Below are 7,384 nucleotides of genomic sequence, written 5' to 3' on the forward strand. Positions count from 1 at the left end.
ACACACCCCTCCCCTAATTTATAAAATTTCTTCATTATCCAGGATTCTTAAAAAGGTGTTCAGCCCTGTGTTTTGGCTGTCACACTGTATCATGTATAGTATCAGAAGGGTCTACACTATGTGGAGTAAAATGACAAAACCTTGAGCTAGCATTATCCTTTTATATGATCTACAAGGAAAAGGACAAAACAGATAAATATAGTATCATTGGGAATCTTGTCTAGACTCTGCACCCTTCACAAATGTGACTTGGTTTTCCACTGCCATAAACCAATTGTTTGTTTGTTTTGCCTGGGCCATGAATAGATTACTGATAACAAAAGCACTGTATGTGTGAGACAAAAATTCAGGGTATGTTCAGAGGCTCAAAATAATTGTTATTTATGAAGGATTTTACATTATTATGTTTTTCTCAAGATGTAGCCATGTTTTCATAATGAGCAGTCTGTGGACAATATTATTTTAAAAGCTACAATTAATTAATAGTAGTAAACTAGCAAACGCATCCTTGCATTTCTAGGAAACAACCTACTTTAACAATTTATAAATGAATTAATTCTGTTTTAATTCTGTTCTAATTCTTATGTTACTTTCTGCTAAAGAACTTTGCAATTGTGAAACAATTAATATGATGCTGTGTGGAAAAATTGGCCATGCTTGAAACAACTTAAAAAACAGATTAGTTACAAAACTCCTGGGTGCACAAGCGCACACACAGACGCACAAACACACACAGCCAGTTGTTAAACATTTCTCTCTTTATTTTGCTCAGTTGGCTGAGTGCCACTTCTTCATGACTGATGTTTCTTACCAGATAAAATTTAGATCCAACCACCTATTAAATAATTATGGAAGTGTGATCTGTTGTTACAGCTTAAACTGGATGGTAAATACAGGTGACTAATCCATTTAGGAAAGACAGGTTGTGTCCTGCTATTCCAAAAGAGGAATTGTAGAGGATTTACAAGGGAGATCGCAGTAGCATTCTGATTTTCTGCCACACATGCTAGTCTGATGTTTAGAGAGTGATATCCCCAGAGAGGTGTGTGAAAAATGATGGTTGCATTGAATCAGGCAACAGGTCAGTACAGGCCAATGTTTCCTTATTAGAAATAACTCACTTTTCCAAAGCTTTTGGATTATGTTACTAATACTTTTCAGTTTAAGTATTAGTAACATAATCCAAATTAATTTTGACATTACTTTTAAAAATGGGTGTTTGGGGGGGGAAATGTCTTTATAATGGTGGGTTTTTTTTAAAGAGTAGTAATGAATGTAAAAGAAAAGTAACCAAGATGTAGAATAGTTAGAATAGCTATTATGTATTTATTTAAGTTTTCTGCTGTAAAAAAGATTAAGCTGTTTTGGGGGAAGGGGCCATGACTAAACTTTAAAAAGTAGAAGCTTTCCAGGTGATGAGTCCTTAGAAGTTATTGCCAGCCCAGTTTGGGGAAAAGATCAATTGTTTATCAATCAGTTATGTTGTCAGAAGCTGGGAATGAGCAGCAGGGGATGGTACTTGATGCTTACCTGTTCTGTTCATTCCCTCTGGAGCACCTGGCATTGGCCACTGTCGGTAGACAGGTTTCAGAGTAACAGCCGTGTTAGTCTGTATTCGCAAAAAGAAAAGGAGTACTTGTGGCACCTTAGAGACTAACCAATTTATATGAGCATAAGCTTTCATGAGCTACAGCTCACTTCATCGGATGCATACTGTGGAAACTGCAGAAGACGTTATATATATTATCATACACATTGTAAGGAGAGTGATCACTTTAGATAAGCTATTACCAGCAGGAGAGTGGGGTGGGAGGAGGTATTGTTTCATGGTCTCTGTGTATATAATGTCTTCTGCAGTTTCCACAGTACGCATCCGATGAAGTGAGCTGTAGCTCACGAAAGCTTATGCTCAAATAAATTGGTAGTCTCTAAGGTGCCACAAGTACTCCTTTTCTTTATGTCGGTAGACAGGGTACTAGGCTAGATGGACCATGACTCAGTATTGACCGTTCTTATTCTTGGAATCAGTTTTTGCATATATACAATATGAAATGTCTACTGAGTCCAGATTTGCATGTTATTTATGGAACAATGATCTAATGTAAATAGACAGTATTGATGTTACCTCGTTACATGGACGTGGTTTTAGATTGCTCTTTCACTGTGCAGTCCCAAAATTGCAGATTTTTTCAACTAAGAAACAATGGAAATACACACTGAAATAAGTCAAGAGTCTGACCAATATCTTCAAACCTGGATGCCTAAAGCTAGTCTCCTGTATCTGTATTTGGACACTAAATAAGTGGCCTGAATTTCAAAAGCACTAAGCTCCTAGCAGGTCCTAAAATTAAATCCAAAAATTTACATCAGTGTAACATTGATGTTGTAATTTTAAGTAATTCAAAAGTCAGGAAATACAAAAATGAATTGTGGCTCCGCTGACGTCTGGCAAAACTCCCACTGACTACAGTGAGGACAGGATTTCACCTCAAATTCTCATAGCAGCCTTAACTTGCCATGTTGGCTAGCCTCTCTTCATTTCATTGAGACAATGGGATTCACACTTACCTAAGAAATGCATTATCAAACCCATAGACTACTTTGGATTCAGTGTATCCCTTGATGTACAATGGTCTAAATTCTCTGAGATATTCACAAATAACTTAAAGGAGAGGTAGCTTGAATGTGTAAGTGAAATGTGGCTAAGATCACTATGAAAACTATAACTTTGACATTTCCTCATACTGGAGTATTTAAAAGGAAAACTATGGTTAATGTCACCTTTTGTATTTAAGTTCAATTTTTAATATTTTGATGTTCCTATTTATTATTTGTTTTATTTTTGCTTATTTGATGTAAAGGAATTTATTTCATACACTTCCTTCATCCACATTAAATAATACTGAGGATAGGACACTCAGAGACAGTGACTTGGTTTTCTTGCTAAGCTGGGCCAATTAAAACAAAACACATTTTAATGAAGCCAAATGCAAGGTTATATACCTCTAGGACCAAAGAATGTATGGCTGCTTGTGGGGACCATATTCTAGAAAGCCACAATTCTGAAAAGGATCCAGGGGTCAACAACTGAACATGAACTTGCAGTGCAATGCTGTGGCTAAACGGGCTAATGTGATTCTTGGATGTATTATAAACATGGGAGCAGTGAGTAGGATAGTGATTTATTCCTCTGTATATATTGGTCTGACCAATACTGGAATATCTTGTCCAGTTCTGGTGTTTACATTTTTAAAAGAATGTTGAAAAATTGGAGTGGGGACAGTGAAGAGTGCAAAAGATGATCCAAGAGCTGGAAAAAATGCCTGACAGTGAGAGACTGAAAGAGTTTAATCTCTTCTAGCATATTACAAAGAAGATGTATAAGTACCTTCATGAGCAGAAAATATGAGGTACTAAAGGGTGTTTTAACCTAATGGAGAAAGGCATAACAAATCAATGGCTAGAAGTTAAAACCAGACAAACTCAAATTAAAAATAAGGCACAACATTTTAACAGTGAAGATGATTAACCACTGGAACAAACTATCTTGGGATGTTGTGGATTCTTCATCTTCAAGTCAAGACTGGATGCCTGTCTGGAAAACATGCTCTTAGACAAGTTATTGGGTCAATACAGGAGTAACTGATGATCTAATGTTCCATTTTAGCGGTGGATATCATAGGCTGGGGGAGGCTGTTCCTTCCCAAAGAGCCTGGCGTGGCCCTGTGCACTCTCTGCCCTTAGGCCCCCTTCTGCAGTTCCCGGTGCTCTGCCCTGGCCCAGGCTGGTAGGGGCTGACCAGCCTGCCACAGGGACTCGGGGCTGCTGGCACTGGGGCCATGCTGCCCGTCTGGCACTCAGGCCACACTGCCCAGCTGCCAGGTGCTCTGGGTCTGAAGGTGCTGCAGTCGTGCTGCCCGATGCACCAGGACGTGGGTGCTATGTCCGTTCTGCCTGGCTATCCGGTGTACCAGGGCTGGGGGGGCTATGGCTGTGCCGTCTGGCGTGGGGGGGTCATGGTGGGGGTGCTCTGGGCTCCTTTGGGGGATAGGGAGGGGTGGGGTCTCAGGCGTAAGGGGAGGGGCCAGGGGCTAGCCTCTCCCAACGGCCAGGTCACCAGCCGCCCATGAATGAATGCTACCTGTAGCTTTTAGCTAACTAATATTACACCACAAGTGGATGCTAGTAAGAAAAAAAACACCAATAATTTTAGATTGTAGTTTCTTTAAAAGGATGGGAGATACAGTACATGTGCAAGTTCTTCAGGTGCTGTTAATAGAGCTAAGGCAATTTAAATAAATGGGACTAGGCCAATTAACAGCAACTAAGGATCTAGACCAGTGATGCTCAACTCCCCACCCGTGGGCCGTTTGTGACACAATCAGCACACAGCTGCGGTCCATGTATGGCCCTGAGGAAGTCACAGGTAGTATATATATTGTGTATATATATATATTGGCTCACATAACACAGAGAGAGCTGTATATGTGGCCCACAATGGTAAACAGGTTGAGAACCACTGATCTAAACCCATATTTATATCTGACAATATGCATTATTATGATTTATGTTGTTTTTATTGAGTGCTACAGGAGTACGTAGCACTTGAAATCATTCATCCACTCCTGTGGATTTCCTGAAAAATGTCATACCATCTGCAGAGGTGCTGGAAAATTGCAGGTGCTATTCATGTTTCTTTCTCTATTGCATTTGTGCGGCTGCCAAGATACCCAACCACACATCAGGAAGCCTGGGTTTCTGCGGTACACATTCAGCTCCGATGAGGTGGGTGGACATGGAAGGGGAAAAGAATGCAAGGATGGGGAACTAGAGAGAAAGAAGCAGGTGCAAGGCAAGGGTGGAGAAATTGCAAACAGCAGTGATGGAAGACAAGAGACAAGGAAAAGTTAAAGTGGGTGTCAGAAAGCATTGGCAACCACACAAGGCAGAAGAAAAGTGAGGAAAGAGAGTGAAAAAATTTACCATAATATGAGAAAAATAAATAGGAAAGGAAATTGGAAGACAAATAGCAACAACAGAAAGAGAATCTTAGCACTCAGATGGCTGGGAAAGGGGCAGGCTGTAGGTTATTAACAGGACAGACAGCATCTTTGGATAGGATAGCCCACTCCTTTTCTAAGGCACGCAAAGAATTGCCAGAAGTGTTCCATCCATTTTTGATCTGAAAAGAAAGGTCTCAAAACGTCACTTGAAATGTTACAGTCTTGATTTGCATGGTGGTTTCCCAAAGGCGTTGTGTAACTTGTTTAGAAAAGAGAACAATCGTGCACAATGTAATTGGGCAAGACTAAATGACAGGAAAAGAGCTATTGCAAGACATAAAGCAACCAAGCAGCAGAGGCGGGTTGAGGATAATGCCCACAGATACTACCATAAAACAAAGCCAAAATAAAATTAACAAGACATGATCTTAACTCGAGAATCGTTCATAATTTAAAAGTCCAGTAAAACAGCGCTCTGAACCTAAGAATATTCATGAAAGGCTGACAGAGTAAATCAACGAGATACTTCTTTCACAGTCAGGATGTTTGGCTGACTGCCCATGAGGTGAAATAGTTTCCCCAAGGGACAGAGCTAGAAAAGAAATCACCAGATGCAGGAAAAATATGCTAGAAAGGAGCCAGCTCTGAAGCACATAGATCTTATCCTGTCTAGCCCAACCTGCATGTTCCTAAAGATCTTCACCTTTAGGGCAATGGAGCTGGTCACAACATTATTCTAAACAGGACCTAAAAAAACCCCAACCCCCCCTAGGTAAACGTTCCCAAAATAAACATACAGAAAATTAGATGCCATTGATAGATCAGCTGATTTCCCCCTGCCCCCCCCCCTTCCAGTTGGAGTCAGCAGCTGCTTTCATAGCCGACAAACATGTTTGCTGACATTCCCCCACTTGTAAAATGCCACTGGTGTCTCGGTCAGCATCAACAAAGCCAGACTCTGCAGCAGGGAAACTGCAGCCTGAGCTGAGAACAGGATCAAGCTTGCGGACCCTGTCAGGAAAGCAGCAGGACCTACAAGAGGGCATCCAGACAAACGCAACAGGCTTTCTGAAGGGGTGGGTGTGTTTCTCATTTGTCTTGTGCTGCTGCATTCAGGTGAGGCTAGAAACCCCAGAGCAGCAGGCAGCAAGTACAGATCTGTTGTTTTGCAGACCCCAAGGCTCTGAGGTGCCCTATCTGAACCCAGACAGCTGAGTGTGACCAATGGAGAGAAACCACCAGACTATGGGGACGTCTAGGTCTAGTGGCACATGGAGCTGGGGGTTCCCAGTGCTAGCAGGTCCCTGCAACCCCCCAGTGTTGGACTGCAGGCGGGCCCAGTCCCTCCAAGGAGGAGGGTGGGCGTCGCGCATGCGCCGGTGGAAGCCCAGCGCTCTCCTGGGGTCCATGTAAGTTTGCTCCCAGGACTCTGGTCCCTTCTTTCCCAGCAGTGATGTTCTGGGCACATCGCTTCATCGGCTCCATCACGCTGCCGCTCTTCTCCCCCGCCTGGGGAGATGCGGTCACTGGTGTCTCCCGCGGCCCAGGCCGTCTTTGTGGCTCTCTTTCTCTTTGTCATTGTGTTAATTCTCTATGTGGTTCTCTGGTACATTTGCAGGGACGTCGACAGCGACTACATCTGAATACAGATCCAGTGGGATGGGATGAGCGCTGGGACCCGAGCCTGGCAAGGTAACGCATGCACAGAGGCATAGACAGCCTCTTGCTTTTGCTCAGGGTTGTGGAAAAGGGGGGTTATCTGCAAATAGGCAATTGCAGCATTTGTGATTTGAGAGCAATCGCTAGCTGAAAACCTAACCCCAAACAAACGTATTGTAATTGACAAGATATGGGTAAACAATACCCCTGAGATGTCACGGGAAAATAACAACCTTGGTTTGCTTCTTCCTGGCTAATGGTATTTTTTCCCTTCTTCTTTTTCCCCTTTGAACTATGAGATGCCTTTACCTGCTTTGATACTGATTTAACACAAAAAGGCATAACTTATTTAATACAAGTTTTTGTAAAGTGTGCAGTAACTTCTATTCACAATTCAGGGATTTCAGACTTAAGGGGCATTAACCAGAGCTGCTTTGGGGTGTGGTTGATACAGGATGTGTGTGTTAATTTCCTCTTGTCTGATTTGATTTTGTAAAAACAGAAAAATCCCATGCAGATCTCAAGTCGTTTGTGGAGGAAGGGGCTGATTCTAGCATAGTCTTGATCCATACAGTTAATTTGCAGGTTAGTTTAGTAACCTCAAAATTTGGCTGATTTATACCTTATCACTAATATATTTAGTCTTTCCCCACCCTTTCCATGGAGTACAATGCTGTGTAAACATCATCATCATAATAATAAATATTTTAAATACAGAAGAG

This window comes from Eretmochelys imbricata, chromosome 9 (assembly GCF_965152235.1).
Source record: "Eretmochelys imbricata isolate rEreImb1 chromosome 9, rEreImb1.hap1, whole genome shotgun sequence".
NCBI lineage: Eukaryota > Metazoa > Chordata > Testudines > Cheloniidae > Eretmochelys > Eretmochelys imbricata.